Source organism: Lasioglossum baleicum, chromosome 11, assembly GCF_051020765.1.
Source record: "Lasioglossum baleicum chromosome 11, iyLasBale1, whole genome shotgun sequence".
NCBI classification, from domain to species: Eukaryota; Metazoa; Arthropoda; class Insecta; order Hymenoptera; family Halictidae; genus Lasioglossum; species Lasioglossum baleicum.
In genome coordinates this window covers 17236751-17264246 of record NC_134939.1, presented here as the reverse complement: position 1 = coordinate 17264246, position 27496 = coordinate 17236751, and the positions used below count along the sequence as shown (strand labels likewise).

The 27496-nt window shown below is 45.2% G+C and overlaps 2 protein-coding genes and 1 long non-coding RNA gene across 15 annotated transcripts in view; 2 read left to right on the top strand and 1 right to left on the bottom strand.

Moving 5' to 3' along the window:
* Window positions 1-27496, bottom strand: part of Ten-m (teneurin transmembrane protein Ten-m) — a 534210-nt gene that overhangs the window by 358102 nt on the left and 148612 nt on the right. The gene's annotated exons all lie outside the window — the stretch shown is intronic.
* Window positions 1-27496, top strand: part of LOC143213769 (uncharacterized) — a 322076-nt gene that overhangs the window by 167433 nt on the left and 127147 nt on the right. The gene's annotated exons all lie outside the window — the stretch shown is intronic.
* LOC143213765 (sialin-like) overlaps window positions 22875-27496 on the top strand; it is a 60529-nt gene continuing 55907 nt past the window's right edge. For both annotated transcript variants that reach the window (XM_076433958.1, XM_076433957.1), the window contains exon 1: window positions 22875-27496. This exon is cut by the window's right edge. The gene's annotated coding sequence lies outside the window, so the exon portion shown is untranslated.

The window sequence follows — 27496 nt, the reverse complement described above, 5'->3', positions numbered from 1 at the left end:
ATTTCTCCGAGCCCGAAAACTTTTCCTGAATATTTCACCAGTTTAAATCTAATATTTCTATTCGAGGAAATCAGATCCTCGGCGCAAGCTTAATATTATTCTTCGCGGTTACCTCGCGATCTATGTTATTCTCGGAAAGATAAATCCGCGGAATGTACTTTGGATTCCTGGTATGGCTACATGGTAAAATAATAATTCTGTTTCTCGTTTCTTGAGAATGAGAATATCGTTTGTTCGAATTTCTGTGATGCTGTTAAAAAATCGTCATTTAAAAATGGTCCGTGGTTCGTCGATTATGATTCTAATCCGAGGCATACGCGAAGATCGATGATCCTCGGATAGAGCGATGGTGATTTTGAACGGTGGATCGCCGGCCGTTTTCATTCCCTATTCATGAAATTCGAACGTGTCTCGCCTGTCCACCGGGCCCGCGTGAAACTTTTCTTCTCGCCGGGTTTTCGGCTCTCGTCGGCAATAACAGTAGATCTGCCTAATGAGCCCCTAAATAAGGGAAAGTAATTTCATGTATTTATGCGTGAATTACCGTACAGTTGAGGATACCTCCGGAGGCAATTAACGCCGACTTTGTAAAACCGCCACCTCCACCGAGCACGATGAACATCCTGCTGCTAGAAACACATCCGTGATACAGAGAAGTTGAGCGTGTCTGCGTATACAGTACCACCGACCTCCAGGTATGGCAACCCTTCGCTGTCTCGGCGAAACGAACTAATTGCCCCGGCTCAAAATAAATATAGTCACGCACGGGAACGAGAATCATGGCCTCGGATGTAGCCCAGGTAATTCTCTAACCGCAGAAACGCTTCCAGTATGTAATTGTCTTTGCGGCACCGGTTTAGAGAGCTCCGCGGACGCCGATCCTTCTTGCGCGTTCCGTTAGCCTAAACTGCACTCTTACAAACAATTTAGAACCCCGTCGAGATCTCACCAGAGACTACCGCGACCGGTAGTAAAACGAGGATGCATAAAATGGAATAATTATATTTCACGGATATTTTTCAGAAAGGACAATTTCGTATTTTACACAGATTGTTCATGGCAGCAAATCGCTTCATTAAAACAACACTCGGTCCGAGGAACATCTGGTTTCGTGTCACCGGGTATTTCTCCTGCCTCCCTTACCGGATCCGTGGCTTGTGTGTTCAAGTGTTTAGCGTCGCTATGCAGGACAGCGTTCTCCTAAAAAGATACACAATCCCTGTAGTCGGAAAAATAACAATAACACGCGTGCTACGCCTGCGACCGTCGAATCTTGTTATTTCTCCGGAACGAACCTGCTGCGACCGCTGGGAAAATGTTTATACTTTTCGTGGGCAAGGAAACTGGGCCACCGATCTATTAAAAATTAATTTCAAAATTCAACTCGTATGATCCAGTATTAAAAAGTTATCATTTTTTAAAGGTTTCCCGGCGAGTATGACGGTCGCAAGGGTAAAAATTGTTGCATCGGGACTGTCGACGCTGCCGATACAATGGAAACAACAACGAGCTGCTGTTGTACGTATAGTCCTAGGGAAACTAAAGACGGAAATTGAATGGCGCAGTTAGTGGCTACTCAGTCGGTGCTTGACTTTGGCAGGGAGCAGGCTTTTCGCGAGTTTTGGCTGATTGCGTTGCTCTGAATGGCGATGTCGGTGGCGAAAGGGTTGCGGGAGGGGGGGGGGCGGTGGGCGGCGGTGGAACGGTCGCGCAACGCGTGTGGATCGCGGAGGCCGCGTTCGGATCCTCGCAAAGGATTTTATCGTTATGAATTTAATTTTCGTACAAACAGGGCCCCTTTCCCTGTGCTACTCGACGCGACGGTTTGAGGGTTACGTGCCAATGCAGACACGGCACAGCAACCGCGTACTTAGAGGGGATACCGAGGGCGCTCGAGTGCCGTACTGTATCCCGGGCTGGTTACCAGTAATCCAATAAAACTGGGAGACGCAAACGAAATTTAATATCCAACACCATCAAAAGTCGTCGGGATTGTTTCGAGCCCGGCTGTAACTCTTGTGTCGCTGTACCAGCCGTCCCCTCCGCCCTCTCATTCGCCGCGACAATCGATGCAAACCGATTTAGAAGAGTACGCGCCAATTTTAGGTTCGATAAAACCGAAACAATCCGAACTGAATTTTAGATTGAAGTTTTTTCTGCTTGAAAATTCAACGATCATTTGAGACTGTTCGAAGAGAACAGAACTTTCGCGGTTCCGCAACGGTTAATTCATTAATTCATCTCATCTTCGAGCCACCGCGCACGATTTTCCACGAGAATATTTGCAATTTCAATTATCGTTTTTCACCGATAGGATTTTCCACAGCAACGCGATTTTCACACATTCTTACTGTCTTGAAAATCGAACGGATTACAAACATTGTCCAAACATTGTTTAACGTTTGGGAATGAGATATTAAAGTCAAGAGGCTTTGATAAATCATGTGAGAAGTGATATTAGGTAACTGTGATACGGATATTGACGTGCAGTAACGAGTAACGTAATTAAATTACACGGTTACGATTGTTTAATTATCAGCCGGATGCGAATTCGAATTAAAAATATTATCCATTTAGCTTCGGGCGCCGTAAATATACGTAATATTTGTCCGATTTTATTGGAATTTCGTACGTGTGCCCAGAACCGAATGATACCCCTAAAAATAACGCGAATATTAACTAACAACTGAGCAAACAAAATTCATCGGGATTTTAACAAAATAAGCGGCGGGCACGCTCACATCCACTGCTCGAATCATCAAACAAAAGAGATGAATATGAAAATTTACAGTTCTCTTTCCCCGTAAGCTCTCGAAAAGCGTATATTTATTATCAAACCATCACTCCTGTCTCGATGAAGAAAGCAACAATTTTTCGAATTCTTTGTAATTCAACTAAAACAACCCTCGATTATTCGTCCGATTCGGCCAAAATTCTCGATGCAATCCTTTTGTTTAACAGCCATGGGAAAACACGCACCGGAAACTCATATTTTTACAAACCGATATAACTACCTCACGTATGATAACTCCATAAAAGCCACAATCAATACTCGCAAAGCCTATTCTCCCTCACAATCCCTAAAAAACCGCTCACTTTTTCAACTAAAATAAAACAACTATTTCCGCGATGAATTATTCGCCGAATTTCATTCACACTATCGATGTAACTTTTTCGTTTCGATACGCACACCGGAAACTCATATTTTTGTAAACTGTTATAACTACTGGGCGAGCGATAATTCCGTGAAAGTGATCGTACAATACCGGCATAGCCTTTTCTCTCTTGTGATCGATCACTCTTTCTAGCCGGTTCCAAAATCACCGCAATTTCCAAATCGATGGGGCGTTCAAACCGAATTATTCACTCAGTTTCAATCCTTCTGCCGACCCAACTCGCTGCCGCATTGTTCCAACACCTTTCTCGAAAATAGAACTAGAGTTATTTACCATTCATCAAAACACTTGATCCTTTTTTTAAATTTTTCTTTAAACAACCTACGAATATTTCGAACGAGACACGAGTTCGCAGCAGCGGCATCGATGATTGATATTCGCGAAAGAGAGAGGAGAGAGTGTATCGTTGGTTTGGTGTCGATGCTTTCTCGCTCTCCGGTCGGTCTCTCTTTGGTCGGAGCGCGTCGATGCCTGATTCAATTTGATGAGCTATGAATTACGCCCCGCCCCCGGTTGCCCCGGCCCGGCCCACCGAGCTCCGCGCTTTGAATAAGGAAACTTTGCAGCGCGCTGAATAAGCGTGCCTGACCCCGTCCATGGTGGATTGATCAGAAACCCATCTAGAATATGACTTTGGGGAAGTTGCTGGCGTGAAGCTTTTTCACTGGAGCGCCGGCATTCATGGCAAGCATGAATCCGCGAAACGCTCTACTCTCTGCTCCGCTCTGCTTCGCTCTGCTCGCTGTCAGCTAACGATCCGGATACGGGATCGATAGGGGATCGATAGGCGGATTTTCCGCGATGGCGGGCATTGCGAGTAAGGAGGCTACCGCTCGTTTTCTATTCGACCCGACTGCCCCGGACGAGCATTGTCGCTCAACTATCATTCGATCGATCCCCTACGTGTATGCGTGCGTGCGCGTATACAGACGAGCCTCCCTTTTCTTTTTCTAGCCTCCCTTTGATAGTACACTCTCTTTTGCAACGGCGAGCCGAGCACGCTGTGTGTACGCGCATCAGCCGTCCGACCGGTCGCGTGCGTGAATCGCGGCTGTGTAATAGCTGCGCAATCGAGTCCCTCGTCAATAAACGAACTCGCCTCTATTTACTTGTTACTTCATCATTGGAATCCCTGCTTCCCGACCCGCTCTCTCTCTTTCTCTCTCCCTCCCTCTCTCTCTCTCTCTCTCTCTCTCTCTCTCTCTCTCTCTCTCTCGCACTCTACGTCCCCCACCATCCCGTACCGAACACCCGCACCCACACCCCCTTGCACACGCGTTTGCAATCTACCCAGCCAGCCGCTGATTTACACGACTGCGCGAAAAATCTCCGAGATAAATCTCGCTCGTAGATACGCCGCGCCGTGTCCTTTTACGCCATTAACAGCGGATTGCCCGATCGGTAGTGCTGCCGCCTCGACGACGGGGCTGGAAATCTGTTGGGGGTGGCGGACTCGCATGATTTCGGCGACTATTTTTGCTAATCTAAAGGAAATTGTTGTAGACTGGAAAGTGTGGCTGCTCTGGAAATATTATTGATGATTTTTGTGTACGATTTTTATTCTTGCTAATTAGGTATTCTATCGATTTTGTTCAAAGTTATAAACTAAAAAAAAAACAACCTAACGGAATGCTGATAATGGCTCGAACTGGTCAGGATTTCATTTCGAAATGGAGCAGGAATTTTTGCAATCATTTAATGAAATGTCTTGAACGTGCCACAACGCGGGCAGATGATTTTCCAGGGTTTCCGCGAGATAACATCCGCCGCACGAGAGAAAGAAGTGATCGATGGCCGGGTTTTTCCGGCGTTTCATAAACCGGGATTTTCGTTATCGAATGATAGGCAGCTCGATTCACGGTGTCGGTTTCACCAGGTTGGATATTAGCCGGTCCCGATTAAAAAAGCTCGAGCGTCTTCTAATTACCGGAGCCACGTGATCCTCTGTGCGGTGAGCATCGTTTTTAGCATTACCGGAAGCGGTAAGAAATTACCACTGGACGTGGAAAATCGTTTTCGAACGACGGCGATTCAATCGACCGAAAATTCTGCCGAACGGCTCGTGTGTCGGCGGTCCAACGGTTTTTCAAAAATCAGCCCGACAAAGGAGCATTAATTTATTTTTCAAATGTAACTGCTCCCGACGTTCGCTTTTTATTGAAAGCAACAACATTGCTCGATCACCGTGGTTCCGGCCGGGCTCCGGTTTCCAATTCGTCCGGCGCGTTATAAAACAGAAACGAGAGGCGGTGAAACGAAATAAAAAAAAAACGGAGAGAGAGACAGAGATAGAGAACGGCTTTAAAATTGGGGATCTTGTCAGCGGAATAATGAATCGAATGAAAAATAGCTTGTCAATTTGTCGGCCGACACAATGGAGGTAATTAGCGGCCACGGTACAATGGTATTAAATTAAATGGCAACAGCATAGGTTCAATAGGACGCCTATAATTTGCTTTATCCGCGTAACGTGCTCGAATGACAGCCCGTGAACTCATTAAACAATTTCATAGAATCCGGCAAGTAAGCTTATCTCTATGAACGAAATGAAATCGCCGGCTCGTGATACATTATCCGACCGAACCTAACTCGTAGCACCCCCCCCCCCCCCCAGAGAACCTATTACATAATTGGCTGCGACCTCAATAGTTCGAAAAAGATTCGTTTATGGACTGTACATATACAGGGCTGGTCCACTGACATATCTCCTCCATTTGTGATGACGTAACAGATGTTTTAATGCCCAATGTCACAAGGTGAACGCTTTGCAAATTTTATTTTTTCTCAAGCTCATTTTTTCCGGTGTTTTCAAAGTCCACCCTGTATAGGGGAATAAATTGTTCTTGATCTAAGACACGATTTCATAAAGCCGAGGAGAAGAGGATTTTGATAACCTCGTTCGAAATCAATATATCCAAGTGCCTAATAATTTCGAAAAATAATTCAAACGTTCGAAAAGCTGAGGGGTTTCATAAAAGTGGCGAGAGGAAGACGGCATCAGAGCAGTCGCCCCTCCGAAAACAGCCGAACGATCAAACGGCTCTATCGCCTCTAACAAAAATGCATAAAAGTGAACGCTTTAATTAAGCAAGGTTGATCACTTCAATATCCCGGGCGCGTTATCCGTCAATGGAGCATTCCCCGCGCAGACACCGTTATTAAACCGGGTATCAACTTCATTTACCGCCGAAATTGTCTCACTCACTTGACTCTATATACGACGGAAACTTAGATAACGACAGCCCTTCGCACACACACAGCCTTCTACCCCCATTGCGGAATTACGACCTTAAAATTTCCCGTGGCTGGAAATTGCGGGCATATTTACCTGTGTCTCGGCCCAATTTCCACGAATAACCTCGTCCCCGTCCGGGCTCGTATAGTTTCGCGAACTGTCGGAAACGAATAATGGGATCAACATTGAAAATAATCGCCTGGCTGTATTATACGCGGCTGGACCGTCCCGCGTGTAGCATTTCACCCGGTGCCAGTCGATCTATTTCGCAATTGCGATTATTAGAACTCTTTCGGTGTCACTAACTTGCCAGAAAAAAAATATCCCAATTTTGCGGACACCGGAGTTCTGCAATGCCAAAAATTTCATGCACAGGCTACAACAGTGTAGTTCCACTATTTTTGTGAGCTCAATTTAAAATCAGTTTAAAATTACATTGAAGTGTATAAAATTTGGAAGAGAAGCCCTTGAAATTGATAAAAGTCAAGAAATGCCGTAGAAAAAGAGGGGGATGAAGAATGTGAGTATTTAGCAAAGTGTTGAAAGCGTTGACGAGGACTGCGACACGATACGATATAACCGTGCAAGGGGTTAATATCAGCCCCGAGTTAGGGTCGGGCGGAGAGGTTTATTCTTGGACGACGGCGTCGGTTTAAACGCGATCATTTTAGTAGCCGTCATTCCCGGCCCGGTTCTGTTAAGTATTAACCCTTATACGTTTGTCTGGCCGGCTAATTTGCATACGACCCGTCTATTAGGTTCTAGGTTCAAGCTCCGGGGGACTTGTGCGCAGGCCCGGGTCCACAGGGTATCCAGAGCTCCACTTGCATAATGGAGTGAGCCATTCGGTTATCCTTTGTACCGGCCGCCGTTCTGCTAATTGATTAATATGACATTCGACCAGCCTCGATGCACTTGAACATTGTCTGAAATTGTGCGGAAGGGTGTTATATGAAAACAAATTGACTCGTATATTACCAACGACCCCCGCGTTCCACGTCGCCGCGAATCCGACTCGCCTCGTCGTAAATCCTACGGATTTTTCAACTTGTCTTTTTATCAATCCCTCCCTTCCCGAGCTCGACTCGAGTTGCAGATTCGAAACAGCCCTCCAGTCCCTTACGCTCGTGACAGCAATTATTTTCTATCTTTGAGCAAACAAGATTTTTCTCGTCGGTCATCCCTAGACTGCGGATTTTTGCATTTATGAAAAAAATGAGCAGATCGAATTAGAAACGAAATGTTGTAATGTTGATTTTAACGTGACGACGTCGTTAAGGGATGAAATCAATTTTTATGATATTGCTTCTTCTCACAATCAATGCAAAACATTTTTCTTTTTGCATAAAGACTAAAAAATGGTGTGTTCATTTGTTGCAGTATATTGGGTACTTCCTGCTCAGATAATTATTCCAACAACAAGTTTATCTCCTTTGCATTTCCCAGCGATTATGCGCGGTGGGTCTCTTAATTTCAGGGGCGTCGAAGCCGAAGGGGATGAGCATATTTCGGCACACCCTGTACAGAGGCGAGTCGGAAGCGAAACAGGAGTAGTTCCCGCTCTTTATACAAATTGCGTAATTTATATTCCGCCGCAGGGGTGCTACATCCACTATCTCCGGAAAATTTTTTTCATCACGTCAGGGAGTACGTAACCAGAGTAGGGAGTGGGGCTCCCCGCGCGCGAGAAAAGGAGGAAAATCATCCTAAAATTTTCCCACCGTCGCGCGACAGGCCACGTCTTAATAACGCGCAACCCAGTTTCAACATAATCGAAAGAAGTCTCGGAGTTTATCCGACGGAATAACATTCGCCTCCCTCGAACCGACCCGCGACGCGACGGAATCCGCAAAAATAACTGGGCTTATTTGCCGGCAAGTTTTTGATCCTGAGAGACGAGCAATATTTAAATTCGCCCCGGCTAGATTAGAATCCGCGAGTTCCCCGGATATTAGAATTCTTTGCAACTTCCTCGACGCTTGTCTTCCCTTCCCCGCCACTTTGGACACAACTTCGTCCTGATTAATGCGTCGCCATCGCATCATTGTTGCGGGACTGAAATAAAGTATACCGGGTACAAATCATTTTCAATTGCAAAATTGGAGTTAGACTGCTGATTTTATGTATTTTTGACGAAACCAGGTACGTCAAATGCTAAATAAACTAGATAGCTGAAGCGGTACGTCAACAGGGGGGTTGACCGGAGCGCCAAAAAATCGCGAAGCCATTTTACCGGTCGATTAGGTGAGTCGGCGAGCGTGGAACAAAGGCGAGGTCCGGCGGGAGGACACGGACGGTAGTATCGCGTCGGAAACGGAATAAAAATTCGCGGTGATCGCACAATGGCGTCGGTTATGGGAGGCTAAAAGTTACGGTGAATGATCGGGCAGGGGTTAGGGGGTGGCGAGCATAGGGGTCATTGCATAGCAGCGCTCGTAAAATAGATCTGATATTACCGTACTTCGGCCGCGCATATATTCCGGCTTTAGCGGCGTTCAATGCCGCTACCAAATTCAGAGGAAAAGGAACGGCTGGAACGCGGGGGTGTGTGTGTGTGCTGCAGAGGGTTATGGTTCTCGCGGCAGGTCGATTCAACGTCGTCGCATCTCGCATTTCGCATTTCGGTATCGCGGGGCGCGAGAGAATCAAGATGCCTGCGGCGCGTCGTCGTAAAACGGGCGAAACTTTTTGCGGATCGGCCTGGGCATCGGCGCAAAAGTGCACACCAGTCACCCACACCGAAACCATAGTTCCCGTGCCCCATGGATGCGCTAACAATCGTCCGCTGCCACCGTAAGCCCACCCTTTATGGCTCGACTCGACCATAACCTTTCTTATCCTATGCGAGAGCGTTCGATGCTGACGAGATCCTTGTCCTGGGCCATTGCTGTCCTTATCCTGAACGGGGTGAATTAATTAGGGCGGTTTCCAGGCGATTGGCTGGCACTTTGTGGTGCTTCAAGGAAAATGGTACTCACCCTCAGATTAAATAAAACATTGCATATCTCAATTAAATCCGTGAAAGAAGTATTACGGATTTAATCGTGACACTTTTATTTTATTTACCGTTCAATTTCCAAATCCACGTTTTAATTTCTACGTTCCGGTCCAGAAACCCGCGTTTTTCCTGCATGTTTTCGTGTTTTACCCCCGTGGATCAAATCACATTTTTAAATGTTGATCCTCTGGTCATTGTGCTGGCAATGGATCGAGGATTGGAATTAATTTTTGTTTGAGCACGCGAAAACAGGACGCACGAGTTTCATTACTACCGAAATGTTTAATTTCCGTGTATCAATTAAATGGAGTTTATTCAAGCTTCATAATTTTCATTTTAATATTTGTGCGATAACGTTTTACAAAACTAGAGGGGGAAGAAAAAGGTAGGTGGAATTGTTTTGTTACTAGATTTAATTCGACCGGTTTTGTTTGGAATACCGAGCAAAGCTTGAGGTATTCAACGATTGTGCGGATAATAAATATGTAGTATTACCTCTGACGGTATTTTAAAACGTTGCACAGGCGAAATCTCATCTCGCCCGACTGAACTCGAAGACGCGAACGTAACCGGGGAGATGAAATTTCTGTGTTGTTCGTTGGACATTAAACCGAAAGAAAAAATCGTGGAACGTTGCAAGCGGGCAGGCGACAGGTGTATTAGCAGGTCGTAAAACACGAGTTTAAGGATTTCAATTACAATGGTTTTAAGAACAATCGGTGCTGGAAGAAGCCTCCATTTTACACACACACACACATTTGCACTCCTTTAATATCTCCTCCGTCTCCCGGATTCCTCTTTCCGCCCATCTTCCGCGCCTCGTCGTTTGTTGTCTTAAATTATTAATGAAAGCATTGTTCCGTTGCCCGGTCGCCGGAAAGCTAGAGACTTATTCCTCTCGCCTCGGCCGTAATAATCCAATTTACGTCGCCGGGAACGCAAATCGAGCGTAAGATAAGAAATTTATAGAAAGAGAGAATTTTTTAATTAGCGCGCCGCTTTATCACCGCGTAAAATTTCCCCGGCACGTTTACACGCGTCGCGAGCTGCACCGAGGGAAAGAGAGACGCGACGGAAAATGAGAACGAGAGAACAAGGAACACCGAGGGCCTGGAATGCGACGCCGCGCCGGTCAAAAAGGAACGCGGCCGTTCCCGTTTCAACGCCGACGTCGACGCCGACGCCGCCGTGCCGCTTCGAAACGCCGAACTAATTTTTTCTACCGCGAATTTTCGCGAGAAACGCCTCAGACCGCTCGCGAATGAATGGTACATGAAGCCTGAATTCCCTCGGTTCCTTTGTCGGCGCAGATCTTCGCTGTCATTTTTTTCTCGACGAAAGAAAAAGTGAAATTTCCCTCTGGCAATATATTTAATCGCGTCAACCGATTTTTCCGCAGATTCCCCCGCTTCTCCATCCTTAACCCTTCGACCCATCATATACCCCTTCGTCTACCTCGTGTTCAACTATTTAGCAATCGCAATAGTCATTCAATTTCAAGTATATGAAGCAGTATGGTCGCTCGAAACAATTTTTGCGGCGCTCACGCGTCAAGAACGACGGCATTTAACGCAGCGCGGGGTAACAACGATATTAAGCGTTCCCTACTCGCAAAGGAGAGATTGAAAACGAATTTTATCAACTATAAGCGCCGCCGTGGCGGGCGTAATTCAGGAAAATTGGAAACAACCCCTTCTTGTCGGGAAGTGAAGTCAGGGGATTTCGTAGGAGTGAACACGCTCTTGAGGTACTTCGTATGGAAGGTTTTAATAGCCAATCTGCGGGGCGCTGAAACGATCTTTTATGGGCTCAACACATTTCCAGGCTACATCGATGCTCTCTCTCTCTCTCTCTCTCTCTCTCCCACCCCTGCTCTGTGTAGTTTAATTCAAGGGTACTTGGAAGTTCGAACGTTTCTCACCGGCTCTATACAGGAATTACTTACCATCCATACACGGATTTCGGATTAAAAACAAACCGACGTCGAAAATTTTATTCAACATACATCTCGAGGCGAGGGTCGATACACTGCGACTTGTCAGTGTGTTGAATAATTTCGAAAAATACGGCTCATTTTTTAATATCAATCGCTGAACAATTTCACACGCGAGACTAACAAAATGCAACACGTGTACCTCCGACAAGTGAAATATAATTTCGAAATCTATTGACACGCGCTGATTAAATGCCGATGCAAAAATTGTAACAGGGCTGCAACGTTTTAATATTCTTGATTAAAAGTTTATTGGCTGTGAATGACGCCTCTGTAAAATAATATTTTTAACAAATAACGGCGTGCCGAGTTTTTCGAGGAAATAATATTCGATCATACTTGCCGGTATTTATTGAAATTTTATTTGTTACTAACAAATTAACTGAAATCAGTCGTACTTTCATTTCCTTTTCTTTCGAATAATTGTGGCTTGAGCTTGCAAAAGGAGGCTAGAAGAATCAGTCTCGGAAAATGATGAATAGACTGCGGATTTTATGTCTGCGTGACAAAAATGGGTGGCGAAATTTCAAACGTAGTAAAAAGATTAAAAGCATTTAAGAACATCCATGTGTTGCTGTTAACTGACTAAAATGATTGAAAAGCAAGAATGAAATTTGTATATGGCACTCGGAGCTGACAATTGACGAAGACAATTTTTATTTTGCATAAAGATCCGCAGTCGAATGATGAATCTAAAATTGTGCGAATAGAATCGTCAGAGAGTTGTCACCCTCCGGTGCCGTCGAAAATCTCGTTGGCGCGAAGGCGCGTCGCGTCGGTCTCTCCTTCTTCCGCTTCCTGTCGGCAATAAATGTTGGGAAAGGAATTACCAATGTTCTGCTTGCCGGAGTGTGCCCGTTGACGATCGCTTTAGGCCATGTACGCAATATCCGCGCGGCTCTGTGCCCCGTCGAAATCGGTACAGCTAATAATCACCACCCTCGAAATTCTCTTGGTTCGTGCGACCCTTCGCGGTATTTTACGGATCGGTAAGTTCGCGCAGCGATTTCGGAGGTGGCCGAGTATATGCCGCCTGAGTGCCTCCGCTCGCACCCGTTTAGATATCTTGCCTCCGGGCGGAAATCTTTCCGAGGGATGACTGCAGCTTGCTGAAACCAAGGGGCCGAAATCTGCTTTCGCGTCACTACGTCGTCACTGTTTTCTTCGAGGCCCTACTACTCCTCCGTGAACCGATTTGGACCTCCGGAATCGTCTGACACGATTCTCTTCACACCGAGCAATTAATCAGCTGGCGAGCATATGCACACCACCGCTGAGCAACACTGTAAATATAGTATTCCGCTCAATCCTTCTCGGCAGAGTCAAAAATATCTTGATCAAAGACTTCATCAAACATCGTCGCACACGAAACAAACAGAACCAATCGCCCCAACACAATAACCCTTTCGGTTCTACCGGATAGAATCGCATCAAAGTCTACGTAATTTAGATGACACACCCTACATCAAGCAGAAACGTCGTCGAACGCGGAATACGCGTGCTAATCACACAGGAGAGAACTTGTACAGCACCGGAGTATACAATAGAACTCGTATCGATTCCTTTGGACAGAGGATCCGAAATAATTGAGTAGATGAAGAGAGAGTGCCAAGCAAACAGTCGCAAACTCTCGCAAACAATCTCAGATACAGCGGAGTAAATTTCACAGATTGAAATGTAGATTTTGAAAGCAATTAAAGCGACGCGACGTAGCCGCGGTGCGAGGTTTCCGCGTTCAAGTTATACGGGTTTCAAGCTGCGAGACCGTGGGAAAAGATTTAGTGGCGTTATTCGGAGAATTAATGAACGCTGCAAGGATATTTATCCTGGCGCGATCTCTCATTAAGTACCATCCCCCGATATATAGGTACCGTTCCCTATTGGTTCGCGCGTTCCGGTGGACGTGCCAGCCCGCGTAATTCAAAACAATCGGGCCAATTTCACGCTCGATTCCTCGGTGACCCTTGCATAGTTAATCGGTGCTCGTCTCGATCGGACATCTAATTGCATTTTTGTTAAGCCTGGAGGACACAGAGGGTACCCGGTTTGGAGGGGGGAAGAATGGAGTCTGGGGGTTATATTGACGTTGGATATTCGACGGGAGAGGAGAAGCACACCGTGGTAAGAAAAGAAGGGGCTTCTCATGAATACAATAATAGCGGCGCATGGCCCTTCGTGTAACCAACCCCGAGATTCTCTGCCCTTTAATGAAGAATATTGTCAGTGTAGTCTACCGGGCGAGCCCCACCGAGACAAAAAAATCTGTATTCTTCTGCTTCTTTATTAATTTCCAAGGTAATAAGGAATGACTTGCTCGTTTCGATGGAACAAACGACGATCGGTTTATTGATTCCGAACGACGACGCTGAGCCGCGCTATACCTTTATAATGAGAGAGTATTGTGTTCTGGATAAGTCACGGAACGATCGGTGTTTCTCGGTATACTATACGCCGTCACGGACGATGAAAACTCCCATCAAATATTTAATCATCGACTCCGGGAATGTGCAAACACAAGGGAACCCCGTCCCACAGTCTATTACCTTTTCGATCTGTCGTTACAAACGCTCCATCTGGATCCAAAACAATTCCTCGTCTAATTCTCTTTGCTAGTAATGCGTAAAATTAAAATTGAACTGTACACGGTGATTCTACGACTTTTTTTTTCTCAATAAAAAACAATTTTGACCTTGTGACATTCAATGTTATGGTCAATTTTGAATTTAATTTTGAAACACCCTGTACAGTGGCCGAGAATAAACGAAATTGCGAAAAGGAGGATCGCGAAGAAATTCGAAAGGGACCCACATACCGGGAGTGCCGCGAATTCGATCCAGGCTTCCGCGAATAGCCCATTAAAACCTACCGCCTAACTTCGAATCAAGTAATCGCTGTTTGCATATTAATTGTTCATTATGGCTCCGTAGCCTCCGGTGGAAACGCAGAGACGGGGGAGAGAGAGACGATTCTCTTGCGCGACTACCAAGACGAAATTTTGTTGACTACACGAACCACCCCCGGTGACAAGAGTACCTAGAGGACGTCCATAACACTTCTCTGACGTGCAAGTCACCCTCCCTCGTTAAGCCCGGCGATCATTTCGAACCCGGGAACAAAAAAGAAATCTATGGGCGTCGTGGGAGTGATGTATGCAGATTTCTTTTTTCAAACAAGCCCCTACCCATCAAGAAAACCAGGAATCGCAACGGGCGCCCCTTTTAATCTCGCCGCGATGGGAAACCGCAAACGCCTGGCAAAATCGTGATATTCCGAAATATATTATGATTGGACTTCGTCCGTTGGCTTGTGCAAATTGGTAAAACGGAAAAAAATGTTTCAACTATTTTATTCTTCAAGCCTACGGAGGATTCTGCTTTTATTTTCGATTGGTACGAGGGATCAAATTATCAATTCAGCACATGAATATTCGCGGACCGATTAATGGAATGATGTTAATATGGTTGTTAGGACTGGAAATTCATATTTCGTGGAGCTTAACCAGCGAACCCTTTTTTCGATTGAAGCCGCGTGGCTGATGGGAACACCCTCGTCTTTCTGTTCGCCGACCTAATCCGGCAGACTTAACCGCTCGACTTTACGTATCCTATGGAATTAGAGGATAAAGATTATTAAGTGACGGGTCGAAGGGGTCCTTCGAAACGTCGAGACAGCCGGAAAATCCCGGCTGATGCCCCGTGAGATTTCTCTGTAATAGATCCAGTATGGAACCGACTCTCGAATCACATTTCTCGTCCGACAGAGACAGTTGACGACTGTCATCCTTGTATTAAAAATACTGCCTTCGGAATATCTCGAAAAATTTATTTCGCATTGCGTAGCGAAGCAATTGTTCGAATATTAGTGCACGGTAGAAGCACAATGCCATTAAATCCCGTGATGATCATCTTTCCCCTTAATTTTTCTCGAGCTGCAAATTCACGAAGCTGACATTCTCAGCAAATAAAAACCGGAGCCGTGGTCCTCCATGGTTTTTCAAAGGGACTTGTAACTTGCTTAACTCGCTGGTAGCCAGATGTCACAGACCCGGGGAAATTGCCACGCTGCGAATTAACCGGACGTTAAACGGGGGACACGGTCCTCCGTTTGACGAAATCCATAAACGCGTTAGAAACTTTCGGCGAATTACACGGTCCAAGAGAAAGTTCCTGGTAACTCGGTTCCTGTATCACGCCTTGGGAAAGTTAGCTGCGCGACACGTAAGTCCTGCCATGTCACGTAATCGTACAGTGATCATGTTAATCGGGTAACCGATAAACCAACTCGACCAACTTCGGTTATCTCGTTCGAGCTCGATCATCTGTATTTGGCCATTTCGCCGTGGCAAGTACCGGCTCGTGAAAAATCCTCTTTCATACGAAATCTCTTTCATCTCCGCTAAATACCAACGATGAAAGACTTTCCCCGGAATCACTCTAGACTTCAACAGATATACTCCACTTTAACACGTTTAAAATATTAATTTTTCCACTGCACTTTGCGATCGTCGCCTTTACTCTACGCTCGACAGAAAAATCCTCCGATTTTCCGTACTTCGTAACCCGATATATATTTACTCGCGTATTAATATTTATTTACACGAGGAGACTTGTTATTTATGTTATACTTTCCCGTTAATATTTCATTTACAAGAGAAACATCGTTATTTTTTCCTTTACCGCGGTTACTATTCGCCAAAACTTTTTCTACGTTCAATAGGAGATTAATTAGCGATGCGTTCACCCCTCCCACCGTCGTTTTTGAAAAACCCTTTCCCGCTTTTTTGCTCGGTATAGTACGCGGCACGGGATGCGAGTGTGTGTTACCATTCTCTGTACTTTTCCCTTTTTTCTGGATGCAATACCGTTAGTACCTCGCTATACAACTTACCTCTTAGCAGCGAGGGCGCAGCACTCCAGAGAGGGTTGAAAGTAGTCCAACGTGCAGGATGTAGGGATAGAAAAGGAGGAAGTTACGATGAATCCGTGGATAGCTCCGACAGAGAGAAACCGAGGGAGAGAGGAGAGATGGAGAGAGGGATGCTATGGTTACTGGCAAACTGGTAAACTTTCAAGAAGCATAACCGTTACCGTAAAGCAATGACGAAGTGGCACTCCTGGCTTCTTGCATAGGTAGATTCATCTGTTTCGTCTCGTGGAAGTATTTCCGATACCGGAAGCTGTTCCGGTAAGTAATCACCACTCCGAGAACGTACGAGCATACGCAAACATTTTTATTCTGCCGTCCATAATTACTATTCCCCCAGACGATGTCCCTAAGATTCACAGACTTGCAATAAATTCCGCAGTCTAGTGATTAAATGTTTGCGACATAAATCAGTAACATAATATGTAATTCCACGCAAAATAATATGACGACTAAACAGCGGATTTTATATGCATTTATAACAAAAATGAATATATGTATTATATTATAATAATTTAATACAGTAAGAACATTGAATTCAATCGTGAAGCGAACAATGGGAATAAATAGTTAGCGCGGTGGTAGTGGCAGCGTGTTGAACCAACCGGCGATTTGTCTCCGATATTAAGCAGAATCGTGTACGTGTCAGAGTTTTTATCTAATGGAGGAAGCAGTTTGGGGAGGAAGCAGAAATTTCACAGTACACGAGGCCGCCGAATGGCCGCGCATAAAGGACAATTTCCGGGCGACAGCGTCCGGCAAGGCGGAGCGAACAAGAACAAGACAAGTGACCCTATTACAAACCTGTCTGATAAATTGCCACCGTGTAATCAATTTGTCTTTCGTGTAAACGCGTACCTTGCGTACCGCGCGATTAACTGTCATTACTCATGCACGCAGCTGAAGCGGCGAAACGTTTTGCGTCCATCGCATTCGTCAACTCTGCATTCTCCGCTCCTGTACATTTTGGGCCCTGTTTGTTACATTAACCGGCCGAGATCACGGTTCACCACAATCTACAATTCTACATCTACGAACTTGGCGTACTCGTACACGAAATTCCTCTGCGCCACTAAAAATTACTGTGCCTTTGTGTTTAATCCTCCGTCTGCCACCTACTTTTTTTACTGTTCCAGGTTGTTAGCGCGAACGCGGGACTATTAGTAATTTGTATTTCGCGCTGTACCACACCACAAAAGTGTTTATGTTTGCTCGTAATTTGAGCTCGCTGTCTTTAAATGTACTGTGGAGGACAATATTAAGTGGACACTCTTAAAAATCGCATAACTTTTTTCAAATTGTTCCAAAGCACTTGAATTTTTTCCGGATGTTAGACCGACTAGTTTGCTAGAGAATGAGCAAACAAAAATTTGTTTCGGTCATCTTATGATCACGTAACGTGCGACTTTTACCGTTAAGCTCTATGAAGGTTCTAGAAAAATTCTGGATCACGGAAAATAGCAGGGAGAATAAAAATCAGCATCGTGGCGCTTAAAGAAATTTCCCCGTTTTGCCTGCCGGTCCGAGCGAGCGGTGCCTCGACCCTTTACATTTCTTTCGTCAGTCCATTCTGTCAGGGGGAAAGACGGTGTGTCTCGTCGTCGTCGGTCTCAATTCAAATGGCCCCGGCGTATCGCTATCGCGCGTATCAGCTTCTGTTTCCACGACGTACGACTCCGTTCCCCATGAATAACGTATTTCCCCCGGAAATCGATATGCAGATTGCCAAGTGTACCTCTACCTGCGCTCATCTCTATTTCTCTAGTCCTCTCTTTTCGCCGTTACCCGGCACCGCGTCGCTTCCTATCGGATACGTGGGTCACGTGGCTATCTGGGTCAGTGGAGAGAGCATCCCTCTTTTGTCCTTTTCCCCACGTAAACGCCCCCGGGATCCCGAAGATCCGATCGAAAACCGCCGCGCCGGGCGAACGTCGAATTCTAAGAACGATCGCGCGAGCCACCCGCTAAATCGAATCGGTTTGTTGCCTTTTTAGCGGGGATTCGCGAACCCGGATTCTAGGAGCTGCGATTTCATCAGCTGGATACATACTCGTCAACCACATCAAAAGACTCGTAAGAAACGCAAACTAACTGTGTCACCTAGAAACGAGCGACAGAATTCAGAAATGAATTCTTGCAGAACATGAGAATCTCGGGAGAGTATCCCGTATCTCAGCTCGAGACTTTTCTTAATTTTTACTTGATTAAACAAAGCAATTTGATTTTTAGAATTATCCGAAGAAACTTGGGAGCATCGAGTATCCCAGCTTTGAATTCTTCAGTTTTGACTTGATTAAATAAAGTAATTAGATCTGTAGAATCATCGCAAGAAACTTGGGAGAGTATCGAGTATCTCATCAACTTTTCAATGTTTATTTATTGTAGAATTTTACAGGCTGCGCGAGTGCCTGTCAAAACGTTAAAAGAGAATGTTTTAAGTTCGGTTCAGCGACATAAATTGCGATATTCCTTTTCATTTTGATGAGGAAGTGTGAATGGCCATACGTTTTCATTTAGAAATGCAACTGGTTTGAACCGTAGAAGATGAACGCATTTGTTATTAACGTCTCCATGTCCAACGCCGGGGGCGTGATTTACGGGTGTATGCCTTGTGATCTGAATTTCTTGTTGGCCCGACTCGCCGCGAACATTGTCCCACGGGGTCGCTTTTATGTTCCCGGACGATCGAAAGCCCCGGGTTCGCAGCTTTGAAGCGCGGCTCGTTCGTTATGAATAGTACGGAGAGCGTGGCGCGGTGCAATTTTTTTAGAACAGAATGCGGAGATAACTCGTCACATTGGATTTCTCGGCCGCTTTTCACCGGTCGAATAATATATGAATGGCCTCGGAACGAAGTTTGACACCTCTCAAGCGGAAAATTTAATGGGGTGGCTCGTGATTGGCTTCCGAAACTGTGTCGCCACCTAAGTCCTCTAACTTCCCAAAATTGTGCCTAACTCCTGCGCGATCATCTTCTCGCTTATACTTTCAAACCATCCACAAAATTAGTGTCTCCACATAGTATTCGCAAAGTAGTTGACTACTTTTCTTTCATTACTAGATTCCTTAAATAAAAGTCTTGCTCGTGCAATTACCTGCAGAAATATGTGTACATTTTCTCACCTCAAATTTGTTATTCCATGTTTCGAAATATTTAAAGGAAAATGATATTAACGTTAAATGAATTCCATGTTTTGACAATATCGTAAAAATTACATCGAATTAATTCAGTTTAAAATAACGTGATGTGAAACAACTGATAAACTCAGTTTCTAATTTTGACTTGGACCATTTTCATAATGATGGGCACATATCGCAGGCATCGTTTGGGAGTACGGAAAATGTCGGACGCTTGTCCTGTGTCATGATCGTAATTAAATGGTACGATCGGCAACTAAACGCAACCCAGATTGTAATAAAGCAGGCGGAGTGAGGGAGCGCGATCGCGAGATGGTGGAGGTCGGTGTGCTCTCGGTGTTCGTCGACGGTGACAATAGTCGAGCGAGCTAGCACGAATCAATTAACTGAAGTTGACGCAGCGAAACCGAAGTGTCATTATCAGTGCAGGCTAATGCGTAATGCTTTTGCAGATTGATTTCGAACGGTTCGTTTCGGAAAATCACCGAGCAAACAACAAGCACGGGGGCGGCCCGCGAGCGTGATTTGTCTTTCGCAATTCAAACGCGAAAAGCGGATGGCCGCCTCCCGCGTTTCAATTCTTTGGACAATTCCCCTGGTTCAGGCTTGTTGCTTCTCCATTGTTTGTCCTGTCGATCGCGGAACAGCGTGATCGATTAATTAACACCGTTTCCTCCGAAAGAGTCTCCTTGGAAAATAACAGTTCGAATAAAACGGTGAGTGGAAATTGGTTTGCAGACGCCGAGAGAGGAATGTTATTTTTAATCTAGAAATTGCAAGTGCGAATTATTGCAGATGCTCGAGCTCGAACGGTGGAATTTTTACTTTCGATTCCGATAATGCCGGTCGACCAGATAAATTAACCTATTATCGGGCGGCAATTAGACGGCGCATTGTTGCGACCGTGGTATTTATTTGTCCATTATTGAACGCAAATAGTAATTACATAAGCGATGCACATTTATGATAATGTCCAGGGGGCAGGATAAAAGATAACAATGTGTGACTGGACACGAAACGTTAACAGTAATCGTGTAATAGCCGGCCCTGGAGCTCGGAATCGTTTGCTGTCAATTTATTCCGTTGCACCTTGCACCCGGAATACCCCGTTGCTCGAAACATTTTATTGCACTTTCAACATTTTACGTGATGCTCCTATTATCCCCGGGTATATATATATATATATATATATATATATATATATATATATATATATATATCGGTAAGTAAATCACCAATTAACACTGCAACTACCGGACAGCTCGAAATCACTCTGATTTATTATTTTACTGGAATCAAAGGTCCCTCTGCGGAAAATTATTAAACAAATTTATTCGCGCGCACGGCCCGCCTGTCCGCGTTACACTTTGACTGCGCACGATATTCCCATTGTTAATAACTCTGCCATCCGTTATTAAGAAAATTACAAACTATCTACTCGCGGCTCCAGTTCGTTCCCGTCTCAATTAAATAATAATTCCACGGTATTAATTCCGGTCACGCATTTTCATCTTCCACGAATTAATTTCAGATTCATATTCGTTTTCAATCTTGCCTGTTCTATTATTTTTTTGTGTCGCGATTGCTAAAGTGTGCTCTAAATAAATTAATGTCAGAAATTTCTTCTACAGCTGTATAAATTTAAGCGACACACACAGGTATCTTCGCCGAGTTAAATTTGAGGTGCGAACGGAGGAAGGATTTAATTTTTCCGGGCGATTTTCGCGCAGAAACTTTTTTCCTGCTGTTGCGAGCGATTTTCCCGCGGGAAACGATGATCGTCCGTCATGAAATATGAACGAGCCTGTAGATTAGCCAGCGAGGAAGAGTTCCGACCCAGTTTCGCGTACACAGGCCGAGGTTTCCGCGCACTTGAGACAACGATACACGGAATCGTAGGCGGGCACGAGCCCACCCCCATCGACACCAAGCAACGAAGAAGCTCTCTTCCGCGAACACACGAGCGCGAGCGCGGCGAAACGGGAAACGAGCTTTTTCACGTAGCGGATATATCTCTACTTACGAGTACGTTAATTGCTCAAAGGCATTTTCTCGGTTCCCTTTGAGCGTGATCAACTTTCATGGATTTAGTAGCTACGCGTCACGGAACGCCGCTGAAAAAAGAATGCTGCCAGCCACGCGAGAGTAATTAAAACTTTCCCCGAGATTTCCGTGGGTGCCACCCACCCCCTCCCTCCATCCCTCCCTCCCGACGGGACCCACCAGTCTTATTATAAATCAGCAGAGTGAAGAGCGGTGTAATCCGAAAGATCTCGTTCGGATTTCAAACGTTAATGTCTCCTGATGCGGCGGCAACGATGGCCAGACGAGAAATCTATTAACGAAGCTCATTCACCATTTTCGTCTCTTACGGAGTCGCTTGTGTACAGACCGCGCCCGAAAATGGGATCCGGAACGCGACTTGCATGCAGAAATTACAGAAAATTACCGAATACTACCGCTGCCTTACTGTGAAAAAAATGTACGAGTTAAAAAATTCTGTTCGATTTCGAATGAACGTAGAATTATTCAATGAAGAAGTGAGCGAGAATTAGAGTGAATTAAAATCACGTTGGACATTCGCGGACTTTTATAAAGCGATCGCAGGGTATTTTTAAGGGTCGTAGTGCCTCGAGGAGAGGAAAGTCGAACGGGAAATCGGCGGACAGTACTTTGGCCTCCTTCAGGCTCTGTTGCGATCTTATTTGTCCGTCAGCTCGTTTATTCTGAAGAACGCGAGAGCACGGTCGAGTCCAATTAAAAATCACAGGGTCATTTATTTACGCTTGGGATAGAATCGAGCTGGTACGCGCGGGGGTGTCGGGGGTAGGTGTAAATAATGGTCAAGCGGCCAGGAAGGTCGGCCGCTGCGAAAGAGGGTGAACGGCAAAGAGAAATTAAGGCGACGGCCGGCGGGAGGGTAATGAGTGAAAAAAACGTGCCCTGGCGTGAATGAGGGAGGCCACCTCCTGACTCTCGTCGCTAAAATATCTTTCGACGACCGAACTAGTTCCGACTATTATCGAATATCGCCGGAAACGATAGAGCAGCTGTATTTGCTGCAAACAAAATTCTAATACCTTCAACGTATTTACATAGTAGACTAAAGGTGAATGCCTTAATTCAGAAAAAAAACATTGTTGTATAATGTTCTTAATTTCTTAAAAGCTACTGATTTATACAGGGCGTGGCCGGACGGGTGGTAGAATCGAGCAGGGGGCGATACTACATGTAAAAATAAGTCGAAAAATAGGAATAACGTTTTTTTGTATGACGCTTCGTTTTCGAGGAAATCGAGTTTGAAAATGCAGCGAATACACGTGCTACGTTGCATTGGAATCGTCTGACGCATCTGACCATGATCAACCGATTCTACTTTGTGCATACAGTGACCCGAATTAATAATCATAAATAAATTTAAGAAATGCTAATACTGCCTCTATATTTGCTTGTACCTCTGAAAAGTATTATTTCGAGAAATAAATTCAGGGTGAGTGAAGAATCAGCGTAAGGCTAGCATGATTTCGATCGCATAAGCAGGTCAGTGTTTCTTTCCAACGGCAGCGAGATGTGGTTAGCGTTCGTAAAGGACTGTTTCGCGGAGGAATGATCGAGCCGAGGGTGAAACGGTGTGCATTAATTCAGCAAGGTTAAAAATGCACGACACGATGAGTAGGTAAAAAGGATAGCTTAGTCACCGGTGCGCGAAGTCAGTCGCGCACGACACGTACATTCGATAAGGAGTCCCGGTGACGTGACTTGTCGGCCTAGTGCTATTGCATTTGCTATTGCCGCTAGGCTGGCCGCCATTTAAACTTCATTACGAGCCTAAACTATGGCCGTCTTAACCGCGCACAGGCCGAACGTCGAGCCGGTGTAAAAACTCGCTACATATTCTGAATTACAGGGCCGATAAGCCAGCCTAAATTCATTCCATCGATTCTCCGATGAATGTGGGACTCGACAATAAAACCTGCCGACTATAGACGTTATGCTAATCGACAAAAAACCGTTGATATTCTTTATAAGATGCATATCTTGACGCTTTTTAAAATTGGAATGGTTTTTCACTGCCGTGGACGCTGCAATAGACGTAAACCTGTTTGCAATAAAAATGAAAACTCGAAATGGAACTTAACGACCCATTACACCATCAATAAGTAACTAGAGAAAATGCTAGCTGAAATTGGAATTTTTGTTGAATAACGTTTTCCCGTTCACCGCAAATTTACATTTCCGTGGACATCGCATTCGTTTGAAAAATCCGCGCAGACAGCCTCGCAACCAGCGATTCGGAGATGGGGAGCTAAATTCTGGAAAGATTGTTAGGTGGGTTTCGCGGCAAGTTAACGGCCCCGCTTTAGATACGTTTCCGGACACCTTCAATGACGGTAATAACACTAACTTCTCCTCAGCCTTCATGGGAAAGCCTCGCGAAGACTTTTCATTCCCAACGCGCCGCTCCGTGAGGAACTATCTTCGGCGGAGCTGCTGAAGGGAAACATTTATGAAACAAAGAGAGGAATTATGGGGTTATTCCGGAAACGAAGGCTTCTTATTAATATCGCCATAAAGACTGCGGCTTTGGGTCACTTTAGCCCGTTTTCTAAATCAGCCACCGTGAAATAGCCATTTCGGAATTCTTCCCTTCGTTTCGATCTTGAACGTATCGATTTGAAAAAATTCACAAACACAGATCAGCTATGCAAGAATAGGTCGAAAAAATTTCGTGAAGATAGACAGTATAGTTTATCCGAAAGAAATGATCAAATTGCATCTGCCCCTCCAGTCGAGAGCAGCCCTCAAAATCCTTCGGAGGAGAATCGAAGCTAATAAAGTCAGGCAGCAAGGACGACAAATGTTTACCAAGATTAAGGACACCGCGAGAGGGTGGTTTTTTGCCGGTCCCCGTTTCCCAAGCCCCGGCTACACCTGATTTAGGCACGGTTATGCTCGAGCGTGCAAAAACCGATTCGTGTGCAGAGACGCTGAACGGACGGGCGGACGAAGAAGCGCCGCTATCTCCGTGGAGGTTAACGTTCACCAGAAGCTGTTCACCCGCGAGGAACCGAAGGCGTGTTCGAGGACCTCTATTGAATTAACTCCATTCACCAAATTGCTCTCGCATTATGCTGGATCACGGCTGAGCTAAGTTCCACCCTCTCGGCGACGACGCTGCAAGGAGCGGAGCGGAGCAGAACATCGCGCGGTCTCTGTCACAAACGGCCAAGACAAAGTAGCCAAACGATTGAAATTCGTAGTTCGTTTCGCGGAGAGCGAACTCGGTGTATGCGAACCGATGCCCCTTTGCAATTCATCAAAGAGCTTCGCCGATTTTCCGAAGTCGTCGAGGATCCCCGGATAAGAACTGTTTGGCTGCTGATTGTCCTCCCGCCACGGTGAGCAGAACTTTTTCTATTAATTATTCTGGATGCATTCTACCTCCCTGTAGATCGCTGGCATCCCTGAAATATATTAGGTTCGAGGGAAAGTTCTGTCGTATTTTAAAGAAAACATTTGAATCAATTTACAAAAGTATATGTTTAATATTATTCAATGATATAATTCCCATTACTTGTAACAGCTTCGAAGAGAAATATAAATAGTTTCTGTGATAATGTAGCGAGAAGAAAAGATTTAGCACCGTTAAATTAATTATTCTGGGTAATACAGTGAGACCTATGAAGAATAAGAAGTTCCGAAATCATTGACACGTGAACGCGTGCCGCGTGCAAACTCATTACTTAGGCGAACGCAAACAGAGAGGGTTTTCCGAGGGAGACGCGGATTTCGTCGAAGGAGAACGAATGAAAATTTTAGCGGATTTTCCGTTGGTAAATATTGGCGCCATTAGAGTAATAAATAAGTTTGTCTTGCAGATAGAAATGACGGCGATGCCAGTGATTTTCCGCGTCGAAATACGTTTAAGGAAAGAATCCGAACGTTTTCGCCAGACAATTTTATTTTCTATTTTCATATTTCACGTGCTTCTATTTTCTCTTCTTCACTCTCTCTCTCTATCTCTCTCTCTCTCTTGCTCTCGGTCGCGTTCTCCTCGCTCTCTGCGTCTTTTTATTTTCCCTCCGTATGTTCGTGCTCACATATAACATTCCGGTCGGGAGAAAGACGGGAAGGACAGCAGAAATCTTGAATTGTGGAGGAATAAAGAGAAAAAGGCGGAAGGGGTTGAGGGAGCGAGAAGAAAACCGAGGGGACACTCGCCAATTTCTCCCGACGCTACCGCGTGCTACTACAGCTGTGAGTAAACGAACGATAAATTTGCCCTGAAAAATAAAAATAAAGAGAGAGGTCGAGAGGGACGAGAAACATCTCGCGCGATGCACAATAGGTTTCCCTGCAACCGGCCCTTTCCCTTCCTTCACCTTTTCTCGTCCCCTATTTCTTCCCGCGCAATTGTCCACCGATCGAGAATCGTGTTGGCGATCTAATTCAATTTCTGACACCTATTTATTCCCTCTCTCCTCCGCTGCAAACACGATTTTTTCCACAATGCATGCACGAACATTAATTCACGTCTGCCGAACAAAATTTCTACGAGTGCATGAAATTTTCACTCAATTTTCACGCAGCTACTCGTCATTCGTTTACATTATTTTAAATTAATGATTGCATATAATTACATTTTAACGCTGTCTTGTTACAGCTCCCTTCGTTTATTCATATTCCTTTCATGTTAAAAGAGGAAGGAAAGTATAATGACGTTATTGCACAGGCAATTAAATGCCTATATTTAATTACAAAAACTGTGTCAATATTTTAAAAATATTAAATTGCACGAACTGCTATGACCAGGAGTATTTTACGAAATAAAAGAAAGAGGCCTGAATAATATGAAATGTCTATTGAAAGCCCACGGGAAATTATTTTCCAGGCTATCGGTCCAAGCACTTCGAAAACAAGATAAAAGGAACCGAACAGTGCAAAGCGTCTATTGAAAAATTGGAGGAAATACAGCTTCATTTGGCCAGGCAAACGGTGAAACGCTGTTTAACAAAACAGCGCAGAGAGACACGGAATAACATAGAAAAGCAGTGTTCAGAAGCGGAAATAAAGTGGAACATTGATTGCCGGGGCGGCGATTAGATTGAATATATCTGGAACAGCATAAAGCTGATACGGGGGAATTGACGAACCTTTCAATACGTTTTTCAAGATCCAGCGGAGAGGGGTGAAGTATCAACGCGCGCGGCTTATTCGTCCTGAATGCGAATAAATTTCGCATCGTCTGATTTGCTGGGCGAGAGGAGGCGAGCTCCGCGGCTTTCAGGTCGGCGTGCGACGGTGAATCCTAATTATTGATTGCGCGGATAGCGCGCACCTATACATCGACGTTGGCTTGTCCCACATTTCACAAGTGGCTCGACGATATTTTCCTTTTTTTTTCACGCCGGTTTCCTTGCGTCTTCCCTTCGCGCGAGCAAAACAAGATAAGCCGCGATTCACGCGGCCGCTCTGTTATTCCCGCTTTGATTGAAAGAGGACGGTGAGAGAAAATACGAGCGAGAGAGAGAAGGGCCGTGAGAATTTCTGGCTAACGAGAGAGCAACGGAACCGCGGCCGAGGATTTTTTTAATTAAAACCGAAGGAACGGGGAAAAAACATTCAGCATCGGCGGCAATCGTCAACGACGATCTTTCAACGTGGCAGGGGTAAAAACCAGGTCGAAAACACAGCGACGCACGATGCTCGCATTCTTTCGCGCGTACGCCCGCCAGCGAAATTACGCTGGATACCCTACGGAAAGCGGAAAGAGTACGGGACGACGGAAATCTCGTTAAGGTAGGCTACATTATGTACTATTTGCGGGGGAAAAAAGCATCGGTATTATAACGCGAGCCTGCTTCCCTCCCTCTCCCTCTTCCTCTTTCTCTCGTCTCGCTTTCTTATTTCTTTCGTGCGCGAGAGACCGTTGCCGTTTCGTGTTTTACTCCCCGGGAAGATGAATGGAGTTAACTCACTTTGTTAATGCTGTTATGGGTAATGGATTGTCCGAGGGGCAGGAGGGAACATTG